The sequence below is a fragment of the Heptranchias perlo genome, chromosome 39 (genome assembly GCF_035084215.1).
Source record: "Heptranchias perlo isolate sHepPer1 chromosome 39, sHepPer1.hap1, whole genome shotgun sequence".
NCBI lineage: Eukaryota > Metazoa > Chordata > Chondrichthyes > Hexanchiformes > Hexanchidae > Heptranchias > Heptranchias perlo.
In genome coordinates this window covers 10015890-10032324 of record NC_090363.1, presented here as the reverse complement: position 1 = coordinate 10032324, position 16435 = coordinate 10015890, and the positions used below count along the sequence as shown (strand labels likewise).

The 16435-nt window shown below is 52.4% G+C and overlaps 1 pseudogene; it reads right to left on the bottom strand.

Moving 5' to 3' along the window:
* Positions 1-16435, bottom strand: part of LOC137304995 (pre-B-cell leukemia transcription factor 2-like) — a 34506-nt pseudogene that overhangs the window by 17195 nt on the left and 876 nt on the right.

The following is a 16435-nucleotide window of genomic DNA, read 5'->3' as shown; positions in this document are numbered from 1 at the left end:
GATTCTGCTTTTCAAGGCCCGATGCTGGAAACAATGGGAAAGAAACTAGGGGGGGAGGCCTCGCTGGCCTCAGTTGACATCGGGCGTTGCTTTCGGCCTGCGGGAAACCTGCCCATTGGCACTGAAACGCTACGTTAAAAAGCAGCTTTAGTGCAGTGGCACACCGCGAGCTGGAGCAGTACCAATTCAGACAGCAACGTACGCCCCAGTAATAACAGAAGGCCATTCAGCCCCTCGAGCCCATTCCGCCATTCAATTCGATCATGGCCGATCTGCACCTTAGCTCCATCTACCCGCCTTGGTTCCGTAAACATTTATACTCTTGCCCAACAATAAATCTACCAATCTCAGGGACATCCAAACAGGGCAAGGAGAAAAATCACCAAATCAAGAGAGTTTTGGGAGAAGATTCAGTTCTTGAAGGCATCACCACATTAAGCAACAGAACGGCCACATTCTACCAACTGCAAGACTGGTTTCTCCCAACACCACACCTCTCTACTGGTCTTGCAGTTTTAAGAAAGCATTTGCATATCTCCTTCCACGCCCTCAGGACTTAGATTTTTGGACTCTCGGGGATCGGGCGGGAAAGTGGAGTTGAGGTCGAAGATCAGCCACGATCTGATTGAATGGCGGAGCAGGCTCGAGGGGCCGAATGGCCTACTCCTGCTCCTATTTCTTTTGTTCTTATCCCAAAGCTCTTTACAGCCAATGAAGCACTTTTCGAAGTGTAGTCACTGTTGCAATGTAAGAAAACGCGGCAGCCAATTTGCGCACAGCAAGATCCCACAAACAGCAACGTGATCATGACCAGATAATCTGTTTTGGTGGTGTTGGTTGAGGGATAAACGTTGGCCAGGACACCGGGGAGAACTCCCCTGCTCTCCTTTGAAAAGCGTCATGGGATCTTTTACATCCACACGAAAAGGCAGACAGGGCCTCAATTTACCATCTCCACCAGCAATGCAGGATACAGCCTGGAATATATGCTTAACTCCTGGTAGTATCTTGCACCTTGAGTCAACCTTCATGACAACGAGTCTGCCACTGGGCCAAGTGAATACTTGACTCAGATAGTTCCTCATTTCCTACATTACAACAGTGACTACACTTCAAAAGTACTTTCATTGGCTTTGAAGCGCTTTGGGACGTCCTGAGGTTGTGAAAGGTGCTATATAAATGCAAGTTCTTTCTAAAGTTATCATCACAGCCCAGGTCGACCAGTTCTTTCAAAGGTTCCTCCTACAGCTTCACCCTTCTTCAGCAAGGCTGAGGCAGACTCTCAATCTTCAACTTCTGGGAGATCCTGGAACCTCTTTTTTTAAAAACTCAATCACCCATCTCTTGCCAAGCATCCTGACTCCAGATGTTCCAATTTAGCAGCCTATGTGACAAGGAAAATTCAGCCCATCAGGGGGAGATGGGTTAACTGACGGGGTTTTGGGAGGCTGGGGGGAGGAGAGAGAGATAAAGGAGGCAATTTTAACCTGGGAGTAAAACCGGGGTTCCACCCGATCCCGTGGGAATCCCGCCCGGAGAGTTGGTTAAAATTCCCCCTGAAGTTTCACATTTGCCCCTTGCACTGGGAGTCCAATCTGATTCTGCTAAAAATACCAGATGGTTTGAGTCAACAAACTGAACACCCCCAAGGCTTAATGCAACGAGATGGTCCAGCTCAAGGATTGGTTTGTTCATCTTTTATCAAAATGAAATATTTAGAAAACAGTTCCAGGCGTGAAATCTAGTTTCCAATCTCTGTGCGGACAGGATCCAGAGCCTCTCACCGCTCTGATGATCCACAATGGCACCTTGACCGGGGGTCCCAGCAGGTTCTCTGGCTCAAACTCGCTACTAGCTCATTACTGCCGTTGTGGTTCCACACCATGTATCGATGCACTGGATCCATAGAGGGACAAAAGGTGGCTACCAGGCTTCAGTTAACGTCCGTGAGTGGAGGGGAAGGAGAGAGGGGGAGGGAGAGAGGGAAAGGGAGAGGGAGAGGGAGAGAGAGAGAGAGAAAAGAGAGGAGAAAGGGGAAGAGAGAGAGAAAAAGGGGGAGAGAGAGAGAAAAAAAAGAAAGGGGGAGAGAGGGAGAGAGAGAAAGAAAAGAGGAGAAAGGGGAGAGAGAGGGGGGAGAGAGAGAGAGAGAGAGAGGAAAGGGGAAGAGAGAGAAAAAAGGGGGAGAGAGAGAAAGAAAGAAAAAAGAGAGAGGAAAGGGGAAGAGAGAGAGAAAAAAGAGAGGAGAAAGGGGAAAAGAGAGAGAGAGGAGAAAGGGGAAAAGAGAGAGAGAGAAGAAAGGGGAAGAGAGAGAGAAGAAAGGGGAAGAGAGAGAGAGAGAAGAAAGGGGAAGAGAGAGAGAGAGAAGAAAGGGGAAGAGAGAGAGAGAGAGAAGAAAGGGGAAGAGAGAGAGAGAGAAGAAAGGGGAAGAGAGAGAGAGAGAGAGAGAGGGGGGGAGGGAGGGAGAGATTGGGGTAAGAAGGGGATGATAGAAAACAGAGGGATCGATAGAGATGGAGAGAAGCATCAGTTGCAGAAATATCCTAATGCATAGGCCCATCACCATTCTACTTTAGAGATTTATGCCCATTAACGCCTCAATTTGGACAACCCCTTCAGAAGGGGAGGACGAAGCAGGGAGGCAAGAGGAGAGACTGGAACATTGAAAACTTGGCAAGCAAAAACAACCCTTCCTCCAACCTCAGCAAAAAAAAGCAGCAGAAGCAGAGAGGAGTTATCTGCCTCATGCATTTCTTCTCCCGTCTCTGTCGATTTTCCACACACTATTCCTCCTCCTCTCCCACTTCCCTTCCCTGAATCCAGGGGTGTCCGCTCAAGAAAGACTCATCGATCAAGCATAGGTCGAATGGTAGCACCCCAGGAAGGTAGGCCCAGGCTTGAAGCAGGGCCTAGCCCAAAGCAGGCTGTTAAAAAGCAGAAACCCATAAGGCCTGAAGAAGCCTCTGATTTCCACTACTACGCACAGGGTTGCCAACCCTCCAGGATTGTCCTGGAGTCTCCAGGAATCGAAGGTTAACCTCCAGGAGACTGCGACGAGCAGAACACCCGGGGAGAAACATCAGAGGGGCAGTTAAAAAAGTGTTTTTTTCCCCCCCATTTTCGTTGAACAGTTTGGTTTATTAGTTGGAAAAATATTGGAGATGGGGGGGGGGGGAAAAAAAATTTGCTTTGACTGACAGTCAAGAATCATCCAATTGACTTACGAATTGGCATCGGGAAGTCAGGGCACTGTGAGGTTGGATTTGTTGGGATTCCAATGGTGGGAGTGTGGGGGAAAATCGGGGCAGTTGAAGGCAGGAGATCCCCCTGTGGAAACCTCCAGGGATACCTGCTACCAAAGTTGGCAACCCTAACTACGCAGTCAGTGCTTTTTAAAACACATGACTCACCGCTAAACCGGGCGCACAAATAAACCGCCACGAGGGCACGGAAAGAAAAGGACATCAAAAAGCAAATTTAGTCTTGCACACTTCGGATTTAAAAAGCGCTATCCCTCTGGACAGAGCAGGCGGAGAGAGCTCGTTGGGCACAGCATGGAGGAGCTGAATTAACGCTTGGCGGAGATGAACATTGCCCTTACTTTCACGTTCGAACCCTCACTGTTTGTGGATGACGTTGCGAACTCAAGGCAGCTTTTTTTTTCTTAATATAAAAGATGTTTAAATCCCCCCCCTGCCCAAAGCCTTAACTGAAATCGAGGGAGATTCCAGTGCCGCGGAGATAAAGCGAAGAATCTCAAAGTCGGGTTACACGTCCAATCGACCTGGGCAGGTCATAATGCAGCTCCTCCATACTGGTACTTGGTAAGGCCACCAGGCTAAGCATCCCACCCCTGAATTATAATCGCTGCTTGGGATTTAATTAAAAAATAAAATAAATCGACAAAAAAAAGTTAAATAGTTCGATACAGTTCTTGGCTTGCCCGCCCCCTCATTGATTCAGTGGGTACAGGCACCTCTGGGTGTGGGACTGAGCCGTACCAGAACAGGTCAGCTGTGTTATTTCTTTCGCTGACAGCAAAGGAACACAATCGTTGGTCCCATTTCCCCTGGGTTAGGGAGAAAATTTAACACAAAATTAGCAGCCAGGACTCCCCCACTCATGTTCGTTATCCAGTGACCCCTCCGGGAAAGGCATGTTCGGGGGGACGTCAGGATCTGGAGCAGGCTGCGATGCCTCCGTGGTTGAAGAGCTTTCACTGTCCAGCTCTTGCCAGCAGGGGGCCACTGGATAGTTATTCAGACTCGGATCCACCTGCCAAATCAGCACGCCCCACAGTTGGGATTTTGTTCACTGATTTCCCATTATTGTATTGGTGCATGCAATTCAGGGGAAGGGGGAGTGAGGTGGGGGGGGAAGGGGGAGGAGAGAGAAAGAGAGAAAAAAGGGAGAGAGAGAGCGCAAGGAAGGGGGAGGGAGATTGAGAGGGCGCGTGCGCACGAGGGATGGAGGGGGAGAGCACGTGAGCAGGAGAGAGCGTGCTCGCAAGGGAGGGTGGGAGAATGAGTGAGAACCCTGAGCAAGGGAGAGTGCGCACTCCTGGGGGGAGGGAGGAAAGAGGAAAGAGAAAGAAAAGAGAAAAAAGAGAGAAAAAAAAGGAGAAAAAAAAAGAGAAAAAGAAGAGAAAGAAAGAGAAAAGAGAAGAGAAAGAAAGAAAAAAAAGAAAAAGGAGAAAGAGAGAAAGGAGAAAGAAAGAAAGAGAGAAAAAGAGAAAGGAGAAAAAGAGAAAGGAGAAAAGGAGAAAAAGAAAGGAGAAAAAGAAAGAGAAAGGAGAAAAAGAAAGAGAAAGGAGAAAAAGAAAGAGAAAGGAGAAAAAGAAAGAGAAAGGAGAAAAAGAAAGAGAAAGGAGAAAAAGAGAAAGAAAGAAAGAGAAAGGAGAAAAAAAGAAAGAGAAAGGAGAAAAAGAGAAAGAAAGAAGAAAAAGAGAAAGGAGAAAAAGAGAAAGGAGAAAAAAAGAAAGAGCGAGAAAGAAAGAAGAAAAGAGAGCGAGAAAGAAAAGAAAGGAAAGAGAGCAAGAAAGAGAAAGAAAAAAGGGAAAGAAAGAAAGAAAGAAAGGAGAAAAAGAGAAAGAAAAAAGAGACAGACAGACAGTATCCAGTGACCCCTCTGGGAAAGGCAGTGGGCGGGGAAGAGAGAAGGTGCAAAATAGTGATAACTTTTCTCCCCTTTGCCCCAATAATGGCATCAGCCCCATCGTTAAGAATATCCTGAGAGTTGGCAGTGCTACAAATTCCCGCTCCCGAGCCCAGAGGAGCCGAGATTGTTTGCGGAGTCCAGCGAACTCAGCACAGGCCAGGAATCGAACCAGGGACTTTCCTAAACTTTACTGCCCAATATCACATCAGTCGGTGCCGGCATCCAATGAGTCATCAGCAACTTTCTGGGCACTTTTACAAAAAGAGAAAAGCTAACAGCATCATCACAGTTTTTTTTTTAAAAAAAACGCAGATATGTGTGTGTGAACACACTGAATGAAGCTAACAAGGCATAAAATAATAATAATAAAAAATGGCAAATCTCCACAGGCCCAGGGGCTACACCAAGAGACAAGACACCAGAAAAAAAAAAACGCAATCACAGGAAGGAAAATAAAGATAAAATTAAAATAAAACGGGGGGAGGTGGGGGGGGGGAGGGGAAAAAAAAAAGGGGGTAAAATAAGACTGGAACGTTCTCCGGGAGGAAATGGTTTCTCGTTCCAACCCGATCGGGCTTTTTTAAAAAAAAAAAAATCCTTTGTTGTCGTGTGAAAGAGCAACAGAGCCAATGAGTGCAGAGGGTACTGTCGCTAGGTTATCTGCCTACCTGCGGAGGTGGGAGTGGTGGGCGAGTTTGCTTGGCTGTTCTGAGAGGCAGCAGTTGCATTCACGGCGGTCTTAACTGCGTAAATGTTAGCCTCCTCCTGGAACTTACCAATGTTCTTCTTATACCGAATTCGTTTGTTTCCAAACCAGTTGGACACCTAGAGGGAGAAGAGACCATGAGGCGATGTCCTCCCGAAACTACCGCCGCCTTGAGAATCAAACTCTCCATAAACCGCGACGGCCTCGTCCGGCGCAGCTGGGGTGGTGGTGGGGGGGAAAAAAAAAAAAGAGGGCCAAAGACGCCATCTTGGAAGCGCGAACCTCGCGGCTCCGCGCGCGCGGCGGGCCGGGGGGAACAGCCGGCCAGTCTGCGCGGCGGAGAGTCAGCGACGGAGCGAACGGGGGAAGGAGAAAGGGGGCTCGTCTACCCCGCCTCGAGAACCGTTCCCCATTTCCACCCCCACGCCCGTGGAGGACGTCCCATCCTTGGCAGGCTGCGTCACCTTGTGAGCTGTTCTTTCCCTCCTCCTCCTCCTCCTCATTATTATTATTCCCGGCAGCCTGCTTGATGTCCACAGCATCCTCCTCCTCTCTCCCCCCCCCCCCCCCGCCCCCCCCCCCGGGGTTGCCAACTCTGGTTGGACGTATTCCTGGAGGCTTCATCACACGACCGCCCCACCCGGTCAAACAGCCTTTATCCCCGACCCCCGCCTCCAATATTTTTATAACAAAAAGCGTTCAGAAATAATTTTTAAAATAACATACAACTTTTTTTTAACGCCCCTATGATTTTTCTCCCTGGGTTTTGCTCGCAGCAGTGTCTGGGAGATTGATTCCTGGAGACTCCAGGACAGTCCTGGAGGGTTGGCGACCCCATCACTTTGGCGTTGGCCCAATTTATCGTGGGGCCTGCTGTCAGGTTCCCCACTTCCAGGAGGAACAGCTCGCAAAGCAAATCAAGCCCATTTCTAGAGGGTTGGAATTAAAAAGCAGAGAAGCTATGTTAAACTTGTATCGAACCTTGGTTGGACCACACTTGGAGTACCGTGCACATTGCTGGTCTCCATATTATAGAACGGATATAGAGGCACTGGAGAAGGTGCAAAAAAGATTCACAAGGACGATACCAGAACTGAAAAGGTTATAACTATGGGAGGAAAGGCTGAACAGACTAGGGCTCTTTTCTCTACCAATGGGACTGAGGGGCAACCTAACAGAAGTCTTTAAAATTACAAAAGGGTTGGATAGGGTAGACGTAGAGAAGATGTTTCCAGTTGTGGGGGGAGACCAGAACTAGAGAGAAGATAATCAGTAATAAATCCAATAGAGAATTCAGGAGAAACTTCTTCACTCAAGAGTTAAATATGGAACACACTACCACAAGGGCAGTGGAGAGGAGTATCATGGATGCCTTTAAATGGGAAGCCAGATAAACACACGAGGGAGAAAGGGATGGAAGGGCATCCCAATAGAATTAGATGAAGTAAGGAGGGAATATAAACACCAGGACAAACCAGTGTAATTCCATCTGGCCGACATTCGGTGTTGAGTGGAAAAAATCCAGCAGAATGTCAAGGCGAGGACGCGGAGCACCTCTGCCCCAGGAATTGGGGCAGGGCGAGAGATGCATTATATGATATATTGCTCATCAGAAACTAGACTTCAAACCACCCATTCGCCCCCGCCCCCACTCTGCTGGCTCGATGGGTCCCAAGCCTGAGGTGAAGAGACTTATTTGGCCTGGTGTGGGACAGACCAGGGGAAAGATGTGGTTCGTTGATCTCAGGAGAAGACGTCAATTGGCCTTGGAGCCTCCAGGCTGGCAAGTAGGTGGGGGGGGGCGGAGGGAAGGGGAAGGCGGGAGGGAGAAAGCTCAACGTCGCTGCTCCTGATTCCCGCTGGGAAGCGCGTGCGTGGGGACAGCAACGGACTCGGCCGAATGACCTCCCACGGCCCCCCGACCTGGCCGCCCACCCCCACAGGCAAAGAACACTCGGCAAAGACTGACATTCAAGGTGGACAGAAGAATTCCCTTCAGGGGCGGGCGGGTGGGAGCAGGTGGTGTGGAATTGTACCCCAGAACAGATCAGCATCTTCGGGAGAGATTTGGGGGGCGGGGGGGGGGGGGGGGGGGGGGGAAGAGGGGGAGGGAGTTACCAACTGTAGCGTCACACCTGATTGTGTCAGGCCCCCCGACAGCTGGCGATTAATAAACCCAAAAGGAATTTTTACAATTTTGTGACAAACTCGGAGGTATTTACTTGAAATGCCGTAACCCACAGGGCTACGCACCAAATGCTGGAAAGTGGGATTAAGCCGGATAGCACGGGCACGATGGGCCGAACAGCCTCCTTGCGTGCCGTAACTTTCGATCGTGCAAACTCCGACACTATACAAGCCTCTGAAGTTATTTCACTTCAAAATCCTTCCGTTTGACACAAGTTCTCGGACGGGATCGCACTGTACTTCAATAATGAAAACTGCAACTCCGACATCAAGTCAAATCTCTCGCTCCGAGGGGTAAAATGTCAGCCCGCCACTCTGTTTCTGCTCATGAATGTTCCATTCGCCACGAGTGGAGTGGGAAGTAAATCCAGAGAACCCGGTTAAAACTCGTACGTCCCAAGAGCCCGGCTAGAGATCGTAACAAGGCATAAAGGGAGCTTTACTCTGTATCTAACCCGTGCTGTACCTGCCCTGGGAGTGTTTGATGGGACAGTGTAGAGGGAGCTTTACTCTGTATCTAACCCATGCTGTACCTGCCCTGGGAGTGTTTGATGGGACAGTGTAGAGGGAGCTTTACTCTGTATCTAACCCGTGCTGTACCTGCCCTGGGAGTGTTTGATGGGGACAGTGTAGAGGGAGCTTTACTCTGTATCTAACCCGTGCTGTACCTGCCCTGGGAGTGTTTGATGGACAGTGTAGAGGGAGCTTTACTCTGTATCTAACCCATGCTGTACCTGCCCTGGGAGTGTTTGATGGGACAGTGTAGAGGGAGCTTTACTCTGTATCTAACCCTGTACCTGCCCTGGGAGTGTTTGATGGGACAGTGTAGAGGGAGCTTTACTCTGTATCTAAGCCCGTGCTGTACCTGCCCTGGGAGTGTTTGATGGGACAGTGCAGAGGGAGCTTTACTCTGTATCTAACCCGTGTTGTACCTGCCCTGGGAGTGTTTGATGGGACAGTGTAGAGGGAGCTTTACTCTGTATCTAACCCGTGCTGTACCTGCCCTGGGAATGTTTGATGGGACAGTGTAGAGGGAGCTTTACTCTGTATCTAACCCGTGCTGTACCAGACCTGGGAGTGTTTGATGGGACAGTGTAGAGGGAGCTTTACTCTGTATCTAACCCATGCTGTACCTGACCAGCCAGAGCTCAATACTGACACTAGGTATAAAAATATGGAATAATATTCCTGCTCTGAAGTCCCTCTCCTCAATGTTTTGATCAGTTACACCCGTCTCCTTTAAATGTTTGAATGGGAGAGAAGGGCAGGAGTAATAATCCTGCAGGTTTTTCTAAACTTGGAGATAATAATCAAAAATTAATAATAATTGAGTTTCCTTGCCGGGACGGTTGAAATGGTTCAGTAAGTCAGTGCACTGCACTGCGTGCCACTGAGCCAGACCAGGGAGACTGGGGTTTAACCTCTGACCTCGGAACAGCAACAGAAGGGCCGTGCAATCGGCCCTTGAGTTCCCATTCCTCCTCGCTATTCAAGGATTCACCGGCCGGCACCTGAATGTGTGAAGACTCCCCGAATGTCCCTGTTGCTGTCTGGGCCCAGTACGGAAGAGCAGTCACTTGGCTAAGTCACAAGGTGGTCACAGCTGCGATGGAACTGAGCTGCAGCACGAGTCAGTCAGCAGGGACAAAAGAGGAAGACAAACAATGCAGGGAACGTGCTGAGAAATTATCTCCATTCTGGGACAGCCCAACAGCTTGAGGTCCGCAGTCCAAAATGGCTACCTGGTCAACAACAACAGCAACTTGCATTTATATAGCGCCTTTAACATAATACAAATGTCTCAAGGTGCTTCACAGGAGCGATTATCAAACAAAATTTGACACCGAGCCACATAAGGAGATATTAGGACAGGTGACCAAAAGCTTGGACAAAGAGCTAGGTTTTAAGGAGTATCTTAAAAGGACAGAGGGGTAGAAATGCTTAAGGAGGGAATTCCAGAGCTTAGGGCCTAGACTCTTGAGGTCACGGCCGCCAACGACGGGGCGATGAAAATTGGGGATGCGCAAGAGGCCAGAATTGGAGGGACGCAGAGATCTCGGAGGATTGTAGGGCCGGAGTGGGTTACAGAGATAGGGAGGAGCGATTTGAACACAAGGATAAAAATTGGTCAATGACGAACGTTCAAAAGAGACGCAAATTTGATCGAATAAAACAGATCGTTGAGGCAAGAGTCTGCAAGGCAGGGGTATCCGAACTGAGTCTTGTGGCCTTTAATACGTATCACTGAGCCTTGTGCCCGTTTATTTGGAGTAGATCTCAAGTTGCTGGTTCAGACTGAAGATCCTAAGTGGCAGGGCAGGTTGAGAAAGTGGTTAAAAAGCATATGGGATCCTGGGCTTTATAAATCAAGGCATAGAGTACAAAAGCAAGGAAGTCATGATGAACTTTTATAAAACACTGGTTCGACCACAACTGGAGTATTGTGTCCAGTTCTGGGCACCGCACTTTAGGAAAGATGTGAAGGCCTTGAGAGAGGGTGCAGAAGAGATTTACTAGAATGATTCCAGAGCTGAGGGACTTTAGTTACGTGGATAGACTGGAGAAGCTGGGATTTTTCTCCTTGGAACAGAGAATGTTGAGAGGAGATTTGATAGAGGTGTTCAAAATTATGAAGGGTCTCGACAGAGTCGATAGAGAGAAGCTGTTCCCATTGGCGGAAGGGTCAAGAACCAGAGGGCATAGATTTACAGTGATTGGCAAAAGAACCAAAGGTGACATGAGGAGAATCTTTTTCACGCAGCGAGTGGTTAGGATCTGGAATGCACTGCCCGAGGGGGTGGTGGAGGCAGATTCAATCATGGCCTTCAAAAGGGAACTGGATAAGTACTTGAAAGGAAAAAATTTGCAGGGCTACGGGGATAGGGCGAGGGAGTGGGACTAGCTGGATTGCTCTTGCATCGAGCCGGCACGGACTCAATGGGCCGAACGGCCTCCTTCTGTGCTGTAACCTTTCTATGATCCATTAAGGAGGCAATAACTACCGACACCAACCCTGCCCAAACCCCCCCCCCCCCCAAGGCCTTCTAAATTCAATCAGGACAAATGAGTGAGAAAGAAATGTAAAACACAATTTTGTTCTTATTGCAGGGATGAAGCTGGCAAGGCCGGCATTTACGGCCCATCCCTCGATGCCCAGAGAAGGTGCGAGCGAGCGTTCTCCTTGGACCTCTGCAGTCCTTATACTGATGGTAGTAGCTGGGGAGCGCCAGAAATCTGGCCCAGGGGTAGCATGGTGAAGCCTGGGCTTTGTGGGCAGATTGCCAGAATCCTGGGCCACACGTGGTCAACCAGGCCATAGTTTCGACAACCTTGCTGCATGGTCAATAAAGTTTTATAGTAATTAAGAAAAAAAAAGACTTGCATTTATACAGCACCTTTCACAACCTCAGGACGTCCCAAAGCGCTTTACAGCCAGTGAAGCACATTTAAAGTGTAGTCACTGTTGTGATGTAGGAACGCGGCAGCCAATTTGCGCACAGCAAGATCCCACAAGCAGCAATGTGATAATGACCGGATCATCTGTTTTACAGTGATGTTAGTTGAGGGATAAATATCGGCCCAGCACACCAGGGAGCGCTCCCCTGCTCCTCTTCAAAATAGTGGCCATGGGATCTTTGACATCCACCCGACGGGGGCAGACGGGGCTTGACGTCTCACCCGAAGGACGGCACCTCCGACAGTGCAGCACTCCCTCAGCACCGCACTGGGGGGGCGGCAGCCTGGGTTTGCGCGTCTCTGGAGCGGGGCCTGAGCCCCACCAATCCACCGACTCAGAGGCGGGAGCGGTCGGCCACAGCTCGTCATTATTGGCCAATCGGCTTCAGTTTGGACAACCCTGTCGCACAGCCGATAAAGCTTTGCAGCGACTACGACATCGAACACGTCAATGCGCGCTTAAATCAGAAAAGGAACGCACAAAAAAAAAACACACACACACACACACACACAAGCACAATCACCTCAAACAGAAACCACATGAAACGATAAGAACAGTACCTGTGAGAAGGTTAAACGGGCCTAACCTGGGATACACTGACCTGCGATACAGTGATGCCGCATTTCTTTGCCAGCTCTTCTTTGGCCTCCTCACTGGGGTAAGGGTTACTGAGGTGGGAGTAAAAGTATTCATTCAAAATCTCTGTGGGCCTGTTTGCTGAAGTTGCGCCTTTTTCTCCTGCAGAGGTGAAGCGAAGTTTTGAAAAAATATAAACCACATAAATAGAACAAGCGGCAGCACGGAGACCTGAATCCCAAACAGTGGACTCGTTCACTTTTTGCGCTGTCACGAGGCCTGTCGCGCAGATCAGCCTGCAGGCCGGGGGCCGACAAATGAGGCCTTTGTTTTACTGAGAATTAGTCAATAGGGGTTGCCAACCCTCCAGGGCTGTCCTGGAGTCTCCAGGAATTGAAGATTAATCTCCTGGACACTGCTGGGAGCAAACCGCCCCCCCCACCTCCCCCACCCCCCGGGGATGAAAAAATCACAAGGGGCACGGGTCAGGAATTTCCCAGGAGGTGTTCCCGTTCAGTCACAACTCCAAACCCGTTGACGCACGTTTGGAAAAATTCAAGGGGGTGATCTGATTGAGTTTTTAAAATGTTAAAAGGATTCGATGGGGTAGAAAGAGAGAGAGCGAAAGGAAGAGAGCGAAAGGAAGAGAGGCGAAAGGAAGAGAGCGAGAGGAAGAGAGCGAGCGAGAGGGAGAGAGCGAGAGCGAGAGGGAGAGAGCGGAGAGCGAGAGGGAGAGAGCGAGAGCGAGAGAGCGAGAGCGAGAGGGAGAGAGCGAGAGGGAGAGAGCGAGAGGGAGAGAGCGAGAGGGAGAGGGAGAGGAAGAGAGCGAGAGGGAGAGAGCGAGAGGGAGAGAGCGAGAGGGAGAGAGCGAGAGGGAGAGAGCGAGAGGGAGAGGGAGAGGGAGAGAGGGAGAGGGAGAGGGAGAGGAAGAGAGCGAGAGGGAGAGAGCGAGAGGGAGAGAGCGAGAGGGAGAGAGCGAGAGGGAGAGGGAGAGGAGAGAGAGAGAGCGAGAGGGAGAGAGCGAGAGGGAGAGAGCGAGAGGGAGAGAGCGAGAGGGAGAGAGGGAGAGAGAGAGAGCGGAGAGAGAGAGAGCGAGAGGGAGAGCGAGAGGGAGAGAGCGAGAGGGAGAGAGCGAGAGGGAGAGAGCGAGAGAGAGAGAGAGCGAGAGAGAGAGAGCGAGAGAGAGAGAGCGAGAGGGAGAGAGCGAGAGGGAGAGAGCGAGAGGGAGAGGGAGAGAGAGAGAGCGAGAGGGAGAGAGCGAGAGGGAGAGAGCGAGAGGGAGAGAGCGAGAGGGAGAGAGGGAGAGAGAGAGAGCGAGAGAGAGAGAGCGAGAGGGAGAGAGCGAGAGGGAGAGAGCGAGAGGGAGAGAGCGAGAGGGAGAGAGCGAGAGAGAGAGAGAGCGAGAGAGAGAGAGCGAGAGAGAGAGAGCGAGAGGGAGAGAGCGAGAGGGAGAGAGCGAGAGGGAGAGAGCGAGAGCGAGAGGGAGAGAGCGAGAGCGAGAGGGAGAGAGCGAGAGCGAGAGGGAGAGAGCGAGAGGGAGAGAGCGAGAGGGAGAGAGCGAGAGGGAGAGAGCGAGAGGAGAGAGGGAGAGGGAGAGAGCGAGAGGGAGAGAGCGAGAGGAAGAGAGCGAGAGGGAGAGAGCGAGAGGAGAGAGCGAGAGGGCGAGAGGAGAGAGGGAGAGAGCGAGAGAGCGAGAGGAGAGAGCGAGAGGGAGAGAGCGAGAGGAGAGAGCGAGAGGAAGGGAGAGCGAGAGCGAGAGGGAGAGAGCGAGAGGGAGAGAGCGAGAGGGAGAGAGCGAGAGCGAGAGCGAGAGGGAGAGAGCGAGAGGAAGAGAGCGAGAGGGAGAGAGCGAGAGGAGAGAGCGAGAGGAGAGAGCGAGAGGGAGAGAGCGAGAGGGAGAGAGCGAGAGGGAGAGAGCGAGAGGGAGAGAGCGAGAGGGAGAGAGCGAGAGGGAGAGAGAGAGGGAGAGAGCGAGAGGAGAGAGCGAGAGGGAGAGAGCGAGAGGAGAGGAGAGAGCGAGAGGAGAGAGCGAGGAGAGAGCGAGCAGAGCGAGAGGAAGAGAGCGAGAGGAGAGAGCGAGAGGAAGAGAGCGAGAGGGAGAGAGCGAGAGGGAGAGAGCGAGAGGGAGAGGGAGAGAGCGAGAGAGCGAGAGGAGAGGGAGAGAGGGGAAGAGAGCGAGAGGAGAGAGCGAGAGGAAGAGAGCGAGAGGAAGAGAGCGAGAGGGAGAGAGCGAGAGGGAGAGAGCGAGAGGGAGAGAGCGAGAGGAGAGGGAGAGGAGAGAGAGCGAGAGGGAGAGAGCGAGGGAGGGAGAGGAGAGAGCGAGAGGAAGAGAGCGAGAGGAAGAGAGCGAGAGGGAGAGAGCGAGAGGGAGAGAGCGAGAGGGAGAGAGCGAGAGGGAGAGAGCGAGAGGGAGAGCGAGAGGGAGAGAGCGAGAGGGAGAGAGCGAGAGGGAGAGAGCGAGAGGGAGAGAGCGAGAGGAAGAGAGCGAGAGGGAGAGAGCGAGAGGGAAGAGAGCGAGAGGGAGAGAGCGAGAGGGAGAGAGCGAGAGGGAGAGAGCGAGAGGGAGAGAGCGAAAGGGAGAGAGGAGAGAGGGAGAGAGCGAGAGGGAGAGAGGAGAGGGAGAGAGGGAGAGAGCGAGAGGGAGAGAGCGAGAGGGAGAGGGAGAGAGAGAGAGAGCGAGAGGGAGAGAGCGAGAGGGAGAGGGAGAGAGCGAGAGGGAGAGAGCGAGAGGGAGAGAGCGAGAGGGAGAGAGCGAGAGGAGAGCGAGAGGAGAGAGCGAGAGGGAGAGAGCGAGAGGGAGAGGAGAGAGCGAGAGAGAGAGAGCGAGAGGGAGAGAGCGAGAGGGAGAGAGCGAGAGGAGAGAGCGAGAGGGAGAGAGCGAGAGGAGAGCGAGAGGGAGAGAGCGAGAGGGAGAGAGCGAGAGGGAGAGAGCGAGAGGGAGAGAGCGAGAGGAGAGAGCGAGAGGGAGAGAGCGAGAGGGAGAGAGCGAGAGGGAGAGAGCGAGAGGGAGAGAGCGAGAGGAGAGAGCGAGAGGGAGAGAGGGAGAGGGAGAGAGTGGAGAGGGAGAGAGGGAGAGGGAGAGAGGGAGAGCGAGAGGGAGAGAGGAGAGGGAGAGAGGGAGAGAGAGGAGAGAGCGAGAGGGAGAGAGCGAGAGGGAAGAGAGGGAGAGGGAGAGAGCGAGAGGGAGAGAGCGAGAGGGAGAGAGCGAGAGGGAGAGGGAGAGAGAGCGAGAGGGAGAGAGAGAGAGCGAGAGGGAGAGAGGCGAGAGGGAGAGAGCGAGAGGGAGAGAGCGAGAGGAGAGAGAGAGAGCGAGAGGGAGAGAGCGAGAGGGAGAGAGCGAGAGGATGAGAGAGAGAGAGCGAGAGGAGAGAGAGCGAGAGGGAGAGAGAGCGAGAGGAGAGAGAGCGAGAGGAGAGAGAGCGAGAGGGAGAGAGAGCGAGAGGGAGAGAGCGAGAGGGAGAGAGCGAGAGGAGAGAGAGAGGGAGAGAGGGAGAGGGAGAGGGGAGAGAGCGAGAGCGAGAGCGAGAGAGCGAGAGCGAGAGGGAGAGGAGAGGGAGAGAGGAGAGGGAGAGAGCGAGAGGGAGGAGAGCGAGAGGGAGAGAGCGAGAGGGAGAGAGCGAGAGGGAGAGAGCGAGAGGGAGAGAGCGAGAGGGAGAGAGCGAGAGGAGAGAGCGAGAGGGAGAGAGGCGAGAGAGAGCGAGGAGGGAGAGCGAGAGAGAGAGAGAGGGAGAGGGAGAGAGCGAGAGGGAGAGAGCGAGAGGGAGAGGAGAGAGCGAGAGGGAGAGAGCGAGAGGGAGAGAGCGAGAGGGAGAGAGCGAGAGGGAGAGAGCGAGAGGGAGAGAGCGAGAGGGAGAGAGCGAGAGGGAGAGAGAGAGAGGGAGAGAGAGAGAGGGGAGAGGGAGAGGGAGAGAGGAGAGGGAGAGAGCGAGAGGGAGAGAGCGAGAGGGAGAGAGCGAGAGGGAGAGAGCGAGAGGGAGAGAGAGAGAGCGAGAGAGAGAGAGCGAGAGGGAGAGAGAGCGAGAGGGAGAGAGCGAGAGGGAGAGAGCGAGAGGGAGAGAGAGAGAGCGAGAGGGAGAGGGAGAGAGAGCGAGAGGGAGAGGGAGAGAGGGAGAGGGAGAGAGCGAGAGGGAGAGAGCGAGAGGGAGAGAGAGCGAGAGGGAGAGAGCGAGAGGGAGAGGGAGAGAGCGAGAGGGAGAGGGAGAGAGCGAGAGGGAGAGAGCGAGAGGAGAGAGCGAGAGGGAGAGAGCGAGAGGGAGAGAGCGAGAGGGAGAGAGCGAGAGGGAGAGAGCGAGAGGGAGAGAGCGAGAGGGAGAGAGCGAGAGGGAGAGAGCGAGAGGGAGAGAGCGAGAGGGAGA